Genomic DNA, 18841 nt, shown 5'->3' on the forward strand with positions numbered 1-18841 from the left:
CCTCCAACCTTTATACTACCATTCTTTTCATAAGAACCTTATATGCTCCCAGAGCATAATTTGCAACACTTTCCCCCAGGTTTTGGTGGGATGTGTTATCCCTGGAGTCTTTGTTATATGATCTTTTGTATATTTTTAACAAAATGGCTATATAAAAAATTCAATCGGACGCTTTTGGATAAAAGGGGGTTGGTACGGGGGGGGGGGCAAGTTGCTATCGGATCATTTTTGAATCTTAAAAAGGGAATTAAAACGTTCAATTTCTAATTATTTGAGTCCCCTCAAAAGTTTGTGCGACCACTTCTTCCATAACAAAATTTATATACCCCCAGGGCAGAAGCTACAGCCCTTTTCCCAGGCTCTAGGGGGGGGGTATGTTCAACCCAAAGTTCTTGTTATCTGATCAATGAACTGTTTCAAACTGGCAATCTCAAAATTTGGTTGGTTGCATTTGCAGAAGGGGATGTGTGGGGGGGAGGTTGGTAGATATACTCCGATCCCTTATGACTCATAAAAAAGGTAACTAGAACTTTCAATTTCCTACGAATGAGCCACCTCAAAAGCTTATACGACCTCCCCTTATATTAGAACCTTTAATACCCTTGGGGCATAATATAAAACACTTGCTCCAGGGCTCTGGGGGTTTATGTCAACTCTGGAGCTGATGTTTGGACTATTTTTAACAAAATGGCCCACTCATAATCTTACCGGAAGGCTTTAGGGAGAACAGGGCATGTAGGGGTTTAATTGCCCTCTGATCTCTTTTGACTTAAAAAGTGAAAAAGAACTTTCAATTTCCAATTAAATGAGCCCTCTGAAATTTATACAAGTATTTCTTCTATAACAAGAGCCAAGAGCTCATATGGCACTTGAGACGAAGTCGGAAGAGCCAAGAGCCTAGAGGTCATAAGGCACTTGTGACAAGGTCGGAACCTAAAACGAGACTCGGTACTAGAGTTATCGATTTTGCTGAACTTTGTTTATTGGCAATTATTATAAAGGTTAACTTGCAAAAACAGTGTTCCTGTAGTCTCTTCTTGTTCAGTATCCTACCTGTACAGAAGATAAATTAGTTACATTGGGCGTTTCTTTTCTTCTTCATGAATTCTATTTTTTTCTTTTTTATTGTTTCATTGTTGTATTCTTGTCAAATTTTTCTTTTTGATGTTTTATCTTTTTTAGCACATTTTGGAAAAGTGATGAAAATGGGATAGTGGTCGCTGTAAAATTGTTCTAGGACTCCGGAATGTTGTTGATCAGAGAGTATGTTGGTAAAAATTGCATAAGTGTGATATTTAAGGCAATTAATCTTGCTTCCATTGAATTAAGAGTTGCTATGACAGGAGCGATAGTAGGAATGGCCATTCCATTTAGAATTGATAATTGGGGAGCCTTATTTCTTTTTATGTACTCTGCACAGGTGAGGCACACCCACGGCACAGTTTCGTACAAGACTTGCAGACAAAAGTTGGGCCAGACTATTTGACCGTGAGGAATTTTTTAATTTGTTCGTCCCTTTGCAAAGTTTTGTTTGCTCGCTTTTGTAGTTTATCAATAGTCTTTTCAGATTGGCGGAAGTTCTCGTTGCTACGCTTAGCTGCCATCCGATTTGTATCTGCTTGTCTTTTCTTTTGTCTGAATTCCGTTTCTTGACGTTTTTGTTCCTTTTCTATCCTGTCTGTTTCTTTTTCTTTTTGACGAAATTCTACATCTTGGCGTTTTTTTCTCTTTTTCAGCTCTAATTTCTTATTTTTCCTTTTCTCTGATCGTCTCATTTAGCATATTTACTTGTTTCCGAAAGTTTTCGGGATTGATGTGAGTCGTTGATGATTTTTTCTTCAGTAATAGGAGATAAGCGTTTTGGGAATATTTTTCGGGATCAATAGTAATTGGTTTTCGCATCTGATCGTCATAAAAAATCCATTTGTGCATAGAATCTATATAATGGGCCGATTTAGCTGAAGCACCGATGTGAGAAACAAATCCCACTACTATGTAAGAAGTGTCACCGATTTCGACTGAGCGTTCATTAATCTTGTAAAGACGAGGATCATTTTTTACTACAGAATTACTTTGTCTGTCAAAAGATTAATGATTCAGGAATACGATTTTATAACCATTATTGTTTTGAATTACTTCTGTTTTTTGAAGCGATCCTTGTGTGTTACAGGAAGAACAAATACTGTCGAAAAGATTCTCTTGCTGAGAATGTTCTTTGATACATTCATTTAAACTAGTAGTTCGCTTTTGAGAAATATTAATGAACAAAATTCCAGAATGAGTCTTTATCAGATTTCAACAAGTTGCATGTTACGGAGCTTATCTAGGTTTCGACGTTCAAGTCGAATAAACTTCACATATTAGACGTTTCTGGTAGACTTGTAGAGCATTGATCCAACAAATCAGAAATTCACTTGCATCTTGCTGTCGTTGTTCTTCAAACATTTTTCTTTGAATATTTTCGTCAACCTGGTGTCGTAAGTGCTTAGAAGTAACGCTGGTATCAGAGTCTTTGTTGCAATTCGAATTTGCGAAACACATTTTTTTTAGCTCAAGTTCCAGGGAATTTAAGAAGCTCCCAGCCATTAAACTCTTCAGAAATATGTCTGAAGTGATTAATGGTAATAAATCGAATTTGAATAGCAGGAAACAGAATCAGCATTTTCCAATTTCTTAAAGGCAATATGAAGCCCAAGATATTAGTATTATCTTCAATACTACTTGAGTTTCGTACATATTCCCCGGACATACTTCAATCAGGTGTTGTGTCGAAGCTTATATTTTCGAATTTGGTCGGTTTTATCGTTTTTTAGTTTAGTCTTTTGAATACTTTTGAATTTACTTTGTTTCTTGCTTTAGTCTATGCTTGCTTTTCACTTAAATTCTTAATTCGATTTCCTTAATTCGGGTTAGTATTCGATTTCCTATTCGTTTTCAAATTCGTATTCGTTTTTGAGTTCGTATTTGTTTTCGAGTAAGTATTCGTTTTCGAGTTCGTTTTCAAGTTCGTATTCTTCAATGTTGCAGATCGGATCGAGGTGAGCCTCCTGTTGCACCAGTGCCGAGTAGAAGCGGCTGCACCAGTGCCAAGTCCAAAGCAACTTTACCAGTATCAAGCAGAAGCGACTGTACTGGAGGATGGCGCAAGCTTTGTTTTGCTAAGTAAAGCGAATTGGTCCTGCAAGATAACAATTGAAAATTAGATTCCTTTGATTTGAAATAAACTATATACAGGGTGGGCCAAAAGTCACTGACCCATTTCAATTTTAAATAACTTTTTGATTTTAACAGTTACATGCATGAAATTTTAGTATCATAAAGCCAATGCGATGTAAATTAATTTTCTATCACGTAAATATACTGTACGTTGTACATATACCGTATCATGCTATATACCGTTCGCTCTAAGGTGCTGAATTTCTCCATAATTTATTTCCTGGATATAATAAGAAAAATTAAGAAAATAAAAAATATTGAGAAATAAAAGATATTGAAAAATAAAAAAGGTCAGTGACGCTGTTCCACCCTGTACAATTCGTCTAGGCGAAATGGAGCGGCTGAATACTCTTTTTTAAGTTTGGAGGATTAGACTATTGATATAGTTTTAGTATTTGCGATATTAACAATTTATTCCTCCAAGAATAATTCGATAAAACAGAGGCAAAAATTCGTACAAAAAATTGGAGGGCACCTAGGCCCCCTACCATAATCATTTTTCCCCAAAGCCAACGAATAAAAATTTTGAGATAGCCGTTTTGTTCAACATAGTCGAAAAACATAATAACTATTTCTTTGGGGACGACTTACTCTCCCAGAGTCCCCGGGGGAGGGACTGCAATTTACAAACTTTGACCATTGCTTACATGTAGTACTGGTTATTGGGAGGTGGACAGGTATTTTCAGCGGAAATGTTTCATGTGATTTTTCATTTCGGGGGGGGGGGGAGGCTACGCAGAAGGATCTTTCCATGGAGGATTTTATCATGAGTGAAAAGAATTTCCATAAAGGGGGCAAAGGATTTTCTAGCATTATTTAAAAAAAAAACAATGAGAAAACCAATAAAAAAAAGTTTTTTCAATTGGAAGTAAGGAGCAGCATTAAAATTAAAACGAACAGATATTATTACGTATAAATCATAGCGACAAGCACTATTGCCTATCGTTTGATGTATTAATAAATAAATAAATAAAAGGTGGTTCGTCTCCCCCTCAATACCTCGCTCTTTACGCTAAAGTACTTTTAGTAATTTCAACTATTTATTCTACAGCCTTTGTGATTCAGGGGTCATTCTTAAAGAATTCAGAAAAAATTCAAGCTTTACTGTAAAGAGTGAGGTATCGACGAGGGGGCGAACACTCTCATATACGTAAAAAAATACAAATATAGAAGTTCGTTACATAAGTTACGTATATTTATTACCAATAAAAAAAGTTCATTTTAAGTTTTAATTTCTCTTCTTGCTTTTAGTTTTAAAAAAACGTGTTTTTTATTTAATCTTATATAAGCTAATTGGTTTTACTAAGCTATTCGTCTATTGAGGTTGATAACTACTTGTAGAGTAAAGGAAAATATCACTTCCTTTAAGACTTTAAGTTCGCCGTACTTCAAACGGTTTATATTTAAATCCAAATGACCTACTATCGGTTCGACCGACAATATTTTTCTCAGAATTTCTAGGACAAACGGGTTTTTCGAGCGTTGAGACAGGATATAAGGGATTCATTACATGTTATTTCATCATTCAGTTACGAATACTCCTATCCAGATCTATCCAGATCTACACTGAAAAAGTGTGTTAATCTGTCTTCTATTCAGAATTGTAAGTTAAAAATTGCTCTTATTGCTATTTCTTCGCCTTACGTCACTGACTGTTTTGCTTTTATAACCATTTCAGCACAGCCCCAACCAATGCCAGTCTTCCCTAGGTACCAACGTTGTCCAACCACCCCTTCCCCGCCCCAAACGGGATATTTTAAGCTTTTAATAAGATTCCTAAAAATTGGTTTACATCTGCGTTTGAACATTTTAATGGTGCCGCTACGTTGGGCTTATCAATCAGGAGCTTTTGGTGGCCGACGAGGGGTGTATGATCTCAGTTTATTGGTTGGGGGGGGGTCAAGTATATCCACAATTATCGTATTTGTAACTTCCAATTTTCCCAGTTGCAGAAAGTCTGTCGCTGTTGCAACTTCCGAATCTGCACGATCTCGAACACGCTTCCAACGCCGAAAATGCCAGCAAACTAATTAGTTTCATTGGTTTGCTACTGAAGATCAAAAGGTTACAACCAACAGACAGCAAGCGGTCGACAACTAAACTAACTTTAGCCAGTGACGACCTGGCAACTGTGGCTCAAATGATGGTTTGGGAGAAACCAGACAAAAAATATGACGTTTCAATCCTTCAGAGATACAAAATCGTCTCGTATTCAGAGAATACGAATCGTCAATCGTCCATGCAAAGATATATTAATATCTTTAGGATTAGTACAGACTTGGCTCCATCCCTTATCGTTCCGACGAGACTAATCAACCTGGGACGCCACCCCACCCTGCCTCAACGTCAAGTTATAAGGCTTCCAAACCCAACCATAGTCCGAAATGAAGAAGGAGTCTTCATCAACGGACGAATAGTATCAATAAATCTCAATGTAAGTATTTAAGTTATTCTTATAAACAAAATATTCGAAATCGGGTACTTTCTAATACCTTTGAAATCACCTATGCTGAGACTAAATTTAGCGTTCGAAATTAATCTTACCGTCTTAACAACCATCAATTTGAGCACTTTTTTGCGATCCTAGGTTACAAATTTTTCTCTTTAAGTTACCTGACCTTTGTCGTAAACAGTTCCCCCCGAGCTTCAACAGACAAAAAAAATTTCTTTCATAAGTCAGTTAGACATTTTTTATTGGTAAATATTTGATTTTCACAAGCTGCCTTTATCCAACTTCAGTGGCTTTGAGCCTGAAGCAGACCCTTGTAAAAAAGGGCCAAAATACTGGTCTATTAAAATTCAGCTGACATATCCGTTTTAAACTGTCGAATATGGTAAATATTCCTTCCGCCCAAGCGGATTACGAATCCTATTGGACAGTGCAAAGCGGATACCTCAGCTAAAATATGCCTCTAATAGCCAATTCAGCTGTTGTATCCGTTTTGCACTTTCAAACAGTGGCTATTGAAATAAAATCAAACAATTCTTGGTAACGAACTGTAAATAGGAGCGAACCGGCTCAATAGTGACCGAAACTCTAAAAAATAGAATTTGATACCAATAGTTACAGCAAAAGACTCGTATTTCTACTGATTTTAAATATATAAGTTTCATCAAGTTTAGTCTTAACCATCGAAAGTTAAGGACCTGAGAAAATTTGCCTTATTTTAGAAAATAGGGTGAAACACCTCCTCAAAGTCATAGAACCTTAACAAAAATCACATTATCAGATTCAGCATTCCAGAGAACTCTACTGTAGAAGTTTCAATCTCCTATCTACAAAAATGTGGAATTTTGTCTTTTTTGCCAGAAGACAGATCACGGATGCGTGTTTTTTTTTTCACGGGTGACCGTATCGACCCAGTGGTCCTAGAATGTCGCGGGAGGGCTTATTCTAAAGGAAATTCAAATTTATGTTGCCCTTTCTAAGTGAATAAAAAATTGGAGGGCACCAGGGCCACCTCTCACGCTTATTTTTCCCAAAGTCACCGGATCAAAACTTTGAGATTGCCATTTTGTTCAACATAGTCGAAAAACATAGTAATTATGTCTTTCGGGACGACTTAATTCCCCACAATTCCCGAGGGAGGGACTGCAAGTTACAAACTTTGACCATTGTTTACACAAAGTAATGGTTATTGGAAAGTGTACAGACGTTTTCAGGGGTACTTTTTCCTGTTGAGGGGGGTGGAGTGTTACTTGGGGAGATCATTCCATGGAGGATTTTATCATGAGGGAAGAGAATTTCCATGAAGGGGGTGCAGCATTTTCTAACATAATTTAAAAAAGAAACAGTGAAAAAAAAATTCAGTTGGAAGTGAGGAGCACCATTAAAACCTAAAACGAACAGAAATTGTTACTTTTATAAGGGGGTTTGTCTACTCTAAAATACCTAACCCTTTACAATAAATTCTTTTTAGCAATTTCCATTATTTATTCGACGGCCTTTGTGATTTAGGGGTTATTCTTAAAGAATAGGGACAAAATTCATGTTTTGGTGTAAAGAGCGAGGTACTGATGAGGGGGCGACCCCCTCATATACGTAATAATAATACACAAATATAGAAGTTCGTTACGTAAATTACGCATATTTATTACTAATAAAAACGTTGGTAAAAAATAAAGAGTTATAGTTGCCTTTTTAAGTAACCAAAAATTGGAAGGCAACTAAGCCTCCTCCCTCACCCATTTTTATCAAAACCGCCCGATCAGAACTATGAAAAAGCTATTTCACCAAAAAAAAATGCAAATAACGTTTTAATTATTCATGTGTTGTGAGCCAAAATCAAAAAGTTCATTAATTCAAAACGTTCAAAAGTGAAATGATTATTTTTTAACTGCAAGTAAGCAGCGACATTAAAACAAAACGAACAGAAACTATTCCGTATGAAAGGGGTTGTCCCCTACTCAATGCATAACTCTTTACGCTAAAGCTTTTTATTGTTTTAAAAAGTAGAGTTGTGAGAAAGAGTCAAACAGTAGCGTAAAGAGCGATGCGTCGAGGAGGGGACAGCACCTTTCATATACGGAATAACTTCTGTTCGTTTTAAGTTTTAATGTCGCTCCTTACTTGCAGTTAAAAAAAACTTATTTTTTTATTTAATAACATGATGAAACCGTACCTGAACTTTAAAGCATCCCTCCTGCTTAGTTTAGTTTTTATAATATATTGTTTCGTTTAGTGCCTACGTATTCTTAGCGCTTTTTCAGCTGTCCCGAGTTTTTCTCGTCACACAATGCAACGTTTTCCGGAGTCTTTATGTCCGCTGACAGCTCTTTCACATACAAGGATATATAATAATTTTCTGTTTTTAATTCTTTATCTGCTTGGTTATTCAACTATTTAACCACGGCACGTTCACTTTTCCAACGGTTTGCACCAAGCCACCACGTCGGAAAACAGGAAAGCTGGATAGAGACAAGCGCTAACCAGAAAATTGGCAATTTCAAGCAGAAAGATATACTATTTTCAAAATATTTTTTCCAGAACCATTCCATATGGAAATACCATTCCCAGTAAGACTTGTGCTTTTGTTTTGTTGTAGTTGAAAAGGAAATCGTCCAATCAATATTTGTTTTTGTGATCTCATCGAAAAGTCGACCCAACAGCAACCCATTCACGAGAGAAAACACACACACACAAAAAAAAAATAGTTTGCTGACATCCAATTACTGGCGGAAGAGGAACTGGCCATACTTTAAGAAGGCTCTTACACAGCAGTAATCAGTCGATTTGTCAATCACGGCATTAACATAGACATCATTTTGGAAGATCTAGAAGCACCACTCCTAAGCGACGACGACGTAGAATCGGACACTTAGACCAAGATTAAACGAACCACTGTATATTAATGAAAAAAATTGAAATCATACATGTTTTAAAATTTTAACTGGAATAAAAAAACTGATTTTTTTTATTATTATTTGAATAAATTGGAATTTGTTTTTTTATATATCGTCGGTGTCAAGCGGAAACCATGTATCTGTTCAAATTTGTGATTTCCACTTTTTGACACATTTGTACTCGCCGAAAAATTCTGCGTCAAACAGTGCGTATCTCAGTTGCCTCCAACTCATAGTTCGGGAGATACAACCAAGCTGGAAACCACGTATCTCGGATTAACAGAGGGGGCTGTCAAGCGGAAACCATATATCTCGCAACTTTCTCCACACGACATAAGTTGCCTCCAGAAGAAAAGAGTCGTTAGCAGTGAAGCAACAATAACACAATCACATGTAAGATAGTTATTGTTCCTACTGAATTGCTAATGTTAATTAACACATTTTTAGGCAAGCGCGTTGATTAGGACAAAGGGTTATACTATATCCCTTGTATATTTGAAAGGTCAGTCTAGAATAAAATTCTAGGTTCATAGTATAGACTTATATTATATATCCTGCTAGAAATGGGGCATTTCGTCTCTCACATAATTCGTATTCAGAGAAATATGAATCCCTTAATGACAAAAGTGGTTGCGTAGCATGTTACATTTGTGTTATGTTTACTTTTATTTGATTGTAAGTTATCTTTTTTCTTCAATTGCCATGACGTCAAGAAGAAAGGAGCCCCGTTCGATCTAGGCGGAGCTTAAGACTCTGACGCGGATTGACAGCAGCTCCAAGGATTTAAGCCACAATTCTTCAGGATCCGACTATATTCCCAGTAGTGATGACGAAGCTGAGCCGCCTCAACTGGTACCAAAGAACTCTGAATCAAAACCCTAGGCTGCTCAGTCCGTTTCGAAGGACTTCTCTCAGCAACCAGTTTTAGAAATGCCTGAAGCTAGTCCTTAGAGTGGTGAAGGTACCAGCAATGAAGCTTTTGACTTAGAAAGTAAGGAAGCAGATACAACTGGGCCACAAGAATCCAGAGAGGCAACATCAGACGAGAAAGAAGCTCCTCTTCCAGGCCAAGTGTCTGAATCTGCTTCAGAAAGTGAGGGGAGTCTTCCACTTAAAAAAAACGTGCAAATAAAACCAAGGAAAGAAAAATCTCGAGAGCTTTAGGAAAAGAATATGAAAGAGAGCCTAAAAAAGGTGGAGGAGAAACTAAGGCAAGAGAAATAAGGCCAAACCCTTATCTTTCAGACAAATCAAGGTGTAAGTTTTGCAAAACTTTCTCAGATGAACAAAGAAATAAGGTCTTTGTGTCCTATTGGGAGCTTGGCAATAAAATCAGACAGAAAGATTGGTTCCGTGCCCACCCTCATTGTGAACTTGTTTCAGAGCAGACTCTAAAATCAGAAACAAGAAGAAAGAATACTGTTAGGTACTTTATGCCCCATGACAATGGAAACAGGAAGAAAGTTTGTCTGAAATTCTTTTGTGCATCCCTTTATCTTGGGGAGTTTGCTGTCAGAAATGCAGCTAAGAACAAGGATCAGGGATTTTCTCGAAGAAAGGATAAGAAATAAGACCCTCCCAATAAGATACCCAGGGATGTCTATAAGCATGCAAGACAATGGATAAAAGACTTGCCTGCTGTGGAATCTCATTACTGCCGTTCCTCTACAACCAAGAAGTATCTGCCTCAAAGCTTCAAAAATAAGTCGAACCTGTTCAGGCTGTACACCGAACACTGCAGAACAATTCAAAAGCCCATCCTTTTGCGTGTAACTTTCATGAACATCCTCAACGAGTTGGACTTCAGCTTCCAAAGACCAAGGAAGGATAAGTGCGTGCTCTGTGAAATGGTGCAGTCTACAACATGTACAACAAAAGAACCATTACCTGGAAAGTTCTTTCTTTAAAACACAGCATACTTGTTAAGTTTCTATCACCATGTTGATAATTTTCCCCAGATATATCTCCAAAAAATAAATATTTTGTATTGTTGAAATTATTGAATTATTGAAAGCACGTCACCAAGAATGCATTATTTTAAATACCTAACTTAACATATAAGATAACTGATAACTTAACTGATAAAAAAAAGATAAGTAACATTTCTGCAATTTGTTTGTCCAGAACTAGATTATATCGAATCTTTGTGCCTCTAGTCGTTTTTGCACCGTTAGTTTTTCTTAAATCTGGATGTGAAGATGGGGTACTTCTTTAGCCACTAATCTCATAATCTCAAATCTCAAAGGAATCTCGAAATACCTACGGGTATTCTTTTAATTCAAATTGATAGCACTGTCCCTTACCATCCTCCCTCCTGTAAAAAATAAAAGGCTACTGGAATATCGTAGAGATTATTAACTAGCTCACTTTAAAGCCCTAGACCATGTCTAAGTCCTCTTTTCCGTCCTGGTAACTCCAGTATAGAGTCATATGGCACCCACAACTATATCTTTTGTGCAACTTCTTTAGTGGAAATACTGGGGACTTAGAAAAGGGTGCTATCGTCAGCACCAAAGAGTAAATGGTCAAAAACCAATATCCTGAAATTCTTAATCACCCCTTTTGGTGCCACCCCTGTCACTTTCTTCGAAAAAAATCTAGAAAAAAAAACCGTCCAGCAAGAGAAAATACCTTTTCAATGTGTTTCAGAAAGTATTACTATTACTTCAATAAATGTTAATAGTATAAGAAGGTGTTTCCTCCTTATTTCTAAAAGTAGTAAAATTTTCTAAGCCTTCTACCTTTTGATTGGTAACATCAAACTTCATAAATTTTATATATTGAATAAGTATCAAAATTCATTTTTTTTATGGATCCAGACTGTTTCTTAATAGTTTCGATTACTAAGGTGCATCGGTCCTTACTTACAATTCATTACCACGAACTGTTTGATTGCCTTGAAACAAGAATCTTTACATAAAGTTTATTGGATATATTTAGGAAACCTAAAAAAAAGATTAAAAAAGAGAACAGCTTTTCCTTACGGAAGTAAAGCGCCAAAATGAAACTAGAAATGAAAAAATATTATTGCTTGGTAGTTTATGCAAAATATAGGTTGTACTAGACTAACAGGTGGTATTTATCTAAATTTGCAGAATTCGAAAAACTAGCTCATTACTGTTTAAAGAGAATTTACTAAAATAATATACTAGAATTGTAAACCAAAATTATGAATTTCATGGCCCTTGAAAGACAATCATGCGCCTTATAAATTAGTACTTTATTTTCAATAGGGCGCTTAAGGCTTTTTCTGCTAATTATCATGTTTTGTCACATCAATGTGTTTGTTTTTTATGGTTCTTATAAAAAAAAAAATTTAGTAAACTGTGAAATATCTACGAATACTTTATTTTTCAGTTTCTTAACCCTGTAGATATAGATTATAAATCATACTAAAACACAATACTACCATTTGTCCCATAGCTTGCTGCAAAGGTGCTTTTGCTTGTCCCATTCCTGGTAATCATGCATTCTTGGTGCTGTTATTGTTGCGAATGAAGCGGTCCACGGCCCCTTCCAATACTTGGCTCTGCTTTTGGTAGTTTTACTCCCAAGGGCATTCCAGCTGGAGTTGGTTTATGAGGGCGAGCTCTTCCTTGAGCTCTTCTCAATTCTCCCATCTGTAATAAAAACAAATTTAAAGGTCAATGAAAACAATTTGTGAATGTAAAGCATTCTGACAATTCAGCCATTGTATTGATAAGCTTCCATCACACAGCAGTGGAAAATTACCGCCAATTTCGATAAAAAAAAGATGTTTTTTAAATAAAAAAATCACAATAAATTCACTTTAAAAGCTTCAGTTTCCTAAAAACCAAAGGATCTAATCACAATGAAGGGTCTTTGAGGCCCTTACATTTTTTTAAGATGTTTCTTTAAAGAAGCCTCAACAAACAATTTCTGTTTATTATATACAAAACTAATTGAAGCTACTCAATGATGATTAAATAATTGAATGTAGCTGTTTAAGAATCCCCCCTCCTCTCAGAAAAATTATCTTCAAGTCAACCACATGTTGGACGAAAATCTTAAAATAGCCATATGTGAACCGAAAATAATTTTCCCAAGTACTTTCTAGGTAAATAACAGATATTCCAGCATTAAAAAACTATTAGCATCATCACGCTGTAAAAAACAAATAATAACCATATTAGATATTATTAGTGATTATTTGCGAACCCTTCATACAGTACAAAGGGAGACAGGGCATCAACAAACAAAAATATTTAAAGGAGAATCACAATACACAAGAACAAAAAACTATACAACACAGCAAGTACTTCAATAGCCAGACCAGCTGATTTAATGAAAATTTATCCCTTCTCCCTCTATCTTAAGTCTCTTATTTTCTGAACAATGAAGTGTACTATACCACAACTAATTAAAATTTTGAAATGGTCGAATATTAGCGGATGATAAAATAATATTAATTCAGTCATCAGTCGACTGTTGAATTCAGTCATCAGGTGACTAGGTACTACAGCGAGTGGTTAGTAGTAGTTTTATTCTGAGTAGAAGTACAGGCTAATCAATAGTCATATTCATGAATACTGAAGTATGCCTAAAAATTAACTCATGTTTCTCTCACTGCTATGACACCTAGCTTTCTGTAGAAGATCGTAAGCAGTATTGGTATTAAGAACTTTACAAGCAATTTCACTTTTCGAAAAGAGCTTTAATTAGTGTAAGAGGGAAGGCAATTATTTATGGTAGAATTCTAGATTAGCGGCTTTTTGCTATCAGTATTTTCATGGCACTTGGTATTAACCAAGTGACATATAGCAATCACAAATTCTGTCGGTCTGTCTGTCTGTCGGTCCTGGTTTTGCAACTTTAGGCACTTCCAGGTAAGCTAGGACAATGAAATTTGGCAGGCTTATCAGGGACCAGACCAGACTAAATTAAAAATAGTAGTTTTCCCAATTTGACCATCTGCGAGGGGAGTGGGGGGCCGGTTAATTCGGAAAAAATAGAAAAAATGAAGAGTTTTTAACTTACGAACGGTTGATCAGATCTTAATGAAATTTAATGTTAGGAAGGATATCGTGTCTTAGAGCTCTTATTTTAAATCTCGTCTGGATCTGGTGACATTGGGGAGAGTTGGGAGGGGGAAACCTAAAATCTTGGAAAACACTTAGAATAGAGGAATCGGGATGAAACTTGGTGGGAAAAATCAGCACAAGTCCTAGACACATGATTGACATAACCAGAACGGATCCGCTTTGTTTAAGGTAGTTGAGAGGGGGGGGTTAATTCTGAAAAATTAGAAAAATGAGGTATTTATAACTTACGAACGGGTGATCGGATCTCAATGAAATTTGACATTTAGAAGCATATCGTGTCTCAAAGCTCTTATTTTAAATCCCGACCGGATCCGGCGACATTGGGGGGGGGGCTAAAATCATGGAAAACGCTTAGATTGGAGGGATCGGGATGAAACTTAGTGGGAAAAAGAAGCAGAAGTCTTAGATACGTGATTGACATAATTGGGGCGGATCCACTCTATTGGGGGGGGGGGAATTCTGAAAAATTAGAAACAATTATGTATTTTTTACTTACGAAGGAGTGATCGGATCTTCATGAAACTTTATATTTAGAAGGACCTCGTAACTCAGATCTCTTATTTTAAACCTTAACCGGATCCAGCGTCATTGGGGGGAGGGGGGCGTAAATTTTAGAAAATAGTTAAAGCGGAAAGATCAGGATGAAACTGGATGGGAAGAAGAAAAACCTGTCTAAGATACGTGACTGACATAACCGGACCGGATCTGCTCTTTTTGGTGGAGTGGGGGGGCTAATTCGGAAAAATGAGGTATTTTTAACTTACGAAAGGGTGACCAGATCTTAATGAAATTTGATATTTAGAAGGATCTTGTGCTTTAAAGCTCTAATTTTAAGTTCCGACCAGATCCTGTGACATTGGGGGAGTTGGAGGGGAAACCAGAATTCTTGGAAAACGTAAAAATTGGGGAAGAAGACCACACTGCCTTTCCATAACAAACAAATACAAAGTAGAGACAATAGGGAAAATCTTTTCAAGACAGCGGAAATCAGTTCTGTAGACATTTCGGCCCTATGTCCAGGGGCCGTCTTCAGCACAATACAAGAATAAGAGAGAAACTATATATATTTTATATAGTTTTATATAGTTATATAGTTTTTGAAACAAAATATATTTTTTAACTATATATTTAAAAAATATTTGAACAAAAAATAATCTGTACGTAGTTTTTACTAAAGATTTTGAAATAATCAATTTCTTAGATTCGGGTAAAGATAAGACCCCAGGTACTCGCCAAAGATTTGTAGTATTTGTAAAAAGATTTGTAGTATTGCGTATTTGTAGTATTATTCATCAACTTTTGGGATATGACAATTGAGCCCCCATTAATCAGAATAGATGATTGAATAACTTCTTAATATTTTTGAAAAATAGACATATTTTTTCACCAAGTGGAATAACCCCTTCCTGAAGCCTTTTGCTGACTCAGGTGGAACCAAAGGGGAAGCTAAGCCTGAAAATTACATTAGTAGTGATAGGATTCTAGAAAACGAAGCCTTGCCCTCAGTCCTAGGTAACATGGCATATCCATCAGTGCACATCAACAAGGTGAAAGGGTGTGAACAAGACTAAGCTTCACACCAAAAAAATAATGGGTATCATACTGGGGAGTGACAATAAGGAGTGGCACCTTTTGAAGAAACTACAGGCTAGTAAACAACACAGAATTTGTAGTTGATTCTGAATAATGGACAATTTAAGAGAAGAACAATGCATTTTTGAGTACAGGGGATATGTTGACCAGGATTTTACTCTTAGATTAATAATTGGGAATGGTCTGAATCATCAAACACCTTTAGTCCACATTCTTATAGATTATGGGAAAGCATTTGATTTGGCCAACAGAAGAGCTTCAGCAGAGATCTTATCCTTGTATGGTATACCAGAAAAATACATTAAAGTAATTAGTGATAATCATAATAATAATAATGCTGCAGTTAAAAATGGAAACGAGGTTAGGAGCTGGTTTTGTACTAAGTCAGGATTGAAGCAGTGTTGCACTATCCCCATTTATCTGCATCATTTTGATGAACTTTGCCTCAAGGAGTACAGTAAAGGTAAAGGAGTACCATGGAATCAAATGTGGAAATTAACTTTCTTGGACTTGATTATGCTGATGATTTAAGCATCCCAGATGAAAATATGAAGGAAATGAATGAACTTTTATAATAGCCTAAAATGCATCAGGCAAGCAATACATCTAGTAGCACCCAATGATAAAACCAAATTGCCCTGTATATTTGTAAATAGATATTATTATGAACTGTTACATGAACATTGATTCTATGGTGAAACAAGAAATCACCAGTGCAACAGCACAAACACAGAAACTAAGACACACCATAAAACAAAACATAAAAAAAACTATAAAAAATAATAATAAATACTACATAAAATATAGTAAAAAATAGATAATATATTAAAAAAAAGACAGAAGGAGAAAGGAAGACTGGTTTCCTACTGGAGTAATTAATATAGATAAGTACTTGAACAAGGCCTTAACCCTACTAATCCATCCAATCACATAGTCAGACAGCAGAGCCATACACAATCAACTACAAAGAATAGTCCATGGACAGACAGTTTTGCTGTAAGTATAAATCATCATATACCAAATATATAAAACAATAAATATCTTAAAATTAATTATTTCATTGGTTGAAACGGTTTAGAATTTGGCAGCACTAAAATATATGTAAAATAAATTAGTATCTTTCAATATATCAAACAGGTGTGGTAACAAACTGTAATGAGCATCTTAGCACAATATTCTACCAGTCAAATAGACAAATATCTGTGGATTAGAAATCAGAAGAGGGTTATTATAGAAGCTTGACAATACCTTCCCAGAATGTTTTTGGCCCTGGATACATTACTGAAAGTTTAATTTTTTCTAACATAACCCCTTTCCATGCTTGTGAAAAGTAGCTAAAGTAGAATTCTACCCAAATTTCTTCTAATTGGTTAACAATTTAGCAAAAAAACAAAATATTCCATGCATATCTAGGCAACCCTTTGCAATTTTTGCATATCTAGGCATTCCCTTTGCAATTGTAATAAATGTTATATGTGGATTCAGGGTCAAATTTCAATTATGTCTATAGAGTTAGGCAAGCTATGTCTATTTTTTACCCATGCTGATTTTCAGTTAATCAGAAAAATTCCTAAGATTAAAATAGAAAGAAGGTAAAATTCTACTTTAGCTATGATTGGCTATATTGGAAAGGGGTTAGGTTATGAAAATGAAACTTTTGGGGATGGATCTACAGGCTAAAATATGTCCCCAGAAGGTATTTTGAATGATCTATCTCTACTCCTCTCTCTAGAGGGTCCTGACCTTTGATGACCTTTGAAAAGCTGTGTGTTATAAAAGTGAAACCTTGCATAATGGATCTTCTGCTTAAATGAACTACAACTAAATTCTTTTCAGCTTTACAACTTTGCTCAATCCCAATTTAAAAGATTTTACAGATAGGCCTATGCAAATAGCTTATATTTCCTAAATTTTGAAAAAATAAACATTCATATGGCTTAAAATTCAGCTCAAACAACATAAATTGCATTTTCAAAACTTAAGCCCAAGAAAAAGAAACTGATAACTGAAAAACAAGGTGAAATGTTGTTTTGTTAAAATTTTAATTGGGGTATACCTGTTATGTAGGCAAATTTCAGCAAACTCTAAAGGGAGAAGGAGTGAAGGTAGGGACCTCAAAATACCTTGCTAGGACATATTTCACCATGTATATTCATCCCTGAAAGTTACATTTTCCTAACCTAACCCCATAGATAGCCAAAGTAGCTAAAGAAGAATTTTACAAAAAAATACAATTTTTTTCCAAAATTCAGGTAAATTCAATGTGAAATGTAGCATATTTAATCTTTGAAACCCTAGGAATAACAATAGGTTTGATACAGTAGCTTAATGACACCTTCTCAGGTTACATTTCTAGCCATAAATTAATCTATTTAATTTCCAAGTTAACATGAAACCCCTAGACTAGAGAACTACCATATAGGCCTACCCTAATCTACTTTATAAACTGGTAAAAAATATCTTCACATAGGCTAGCCTAGAGCTATATTAAGAATTGTGTTCCATGAGGAACATTACAGTTAGCCCAATAAAATGGCTTTTAGACCTACTTTTGATATTACTTTCCAACTTGATAGCAGTCCAAACAAGGCAATAGTCTTAACAGCCTAGAATAAATACCCAAACGGTTTATGTTCCTTTCTTTCTTAAAAACTAGCTACTTTTAATGCTTTCTAGGTGGCATTTAAAACCGGAAAATTGAGCGTCAACTTCACTTTTAATTTTCAGGTCATTTAGTCAAGTAATACTTGGAGGAGCTCCATACAGTGTGCGTTTAACTGAGCCTCTTTCATCTTAGTTCTTTTAGCTGAACCCCTATCCAGCACAATCTCTCTGCAAAGCAGCCCACTTTTAATTCAAATCATTTCACCGGAGGGGAGGACTCGTACCCTGCTTTCAAAAGTAAAAGTAATCTTTTACTTTTGTAAGTTTTTTCTTGGATTGCAAGATTAGCGTGAAAAATGAATAGGAAAAGCACATAACCACTTGAATCAGAAAGATATATTCTTTTTAATTTAAAATTGAAAAGACGGGTTTCAAATTCACCAACAGAAACCCTTCTGACGTCGGTACTGCGTTTTCTCGGCTAATCGTTCATGATAAATTTAAATTAATTGTTTTATTAAGAGAAGCGTAAAAAAAATAAAACTATTTTTCACCTTTTCATGAATTTAACCTTAATATTCTGTCTATTCCATGACTCAGACATCTTTTCAGAATCTTAAATTGGTTTTGGTGGCTCTGAGAGATGATTAGTATAGAGGCGTCAGTTTAAATGTAACTTAGCCATAATGCTCTTTTTTTTCTGGCTGAATGATAATGCTATTTATTGATAACAGCAGGGCAATAATCAGAAGGCCTGACTTCGAGGGGTTTATTTTGAATATTTTCTATCACCCAAGGAAAAGCCTCAAGCATTCCTACTGGCCTAAGTAATCGGAAATTGTACCATTTCTACAAAACTCAAGATGAAAACTGCCAAGCTTTTTTGTACTGATTTATCGATTCGTTTTTCTGAAGATTTTAGTGGTTTTATTTTTGACACTGCAGTATATTTGATCAGAATCGTCAGCTCCTTTTCAAAATCTCTTATAGTCCAAAAATAAATGTTTTTTGTTTATTGGATA

At 35.6% G+C, this 18841-nt stretch overlaps 1 long non-coding RNA gene across 1 annotated transcript; it reads right to left on the reverse strand.

Moving 5' to 3' along the window:
- Window positions 1-1105: 1105 nt before the first annotated feature.
- LOC136038527 (uncharacterized) lies at window positions 1106-17882 on the reverse strand. The gene is made up of 3 exons (XR_010620240.1): window positions 17765-17882; window positions 11969-12179; window positions 1106-3178 (listed from the first exon to the last, which is right to left on the reverse strand). It is a non-coding gene; the product is annotated as an uncharacterized LOC136038527 (long non-coding RNA).
- Between the last annotated feature and the right edge of the window lie 959 nt (window positions 17883-18841).

This window comes from Artemia franciscana, chromosome 18 (genome assembly GCF_032884065.1).
Source record: "Artemia franciscana chromosome 18, ASM3288406v1, whole genome shotgun sequence".
Lineage (NCBI taxonomy): Eukaryota > Metazoa > Arthropoda > Branchiopoda > Anostraca > Artemiidae > Artemia > Artemia franciscana.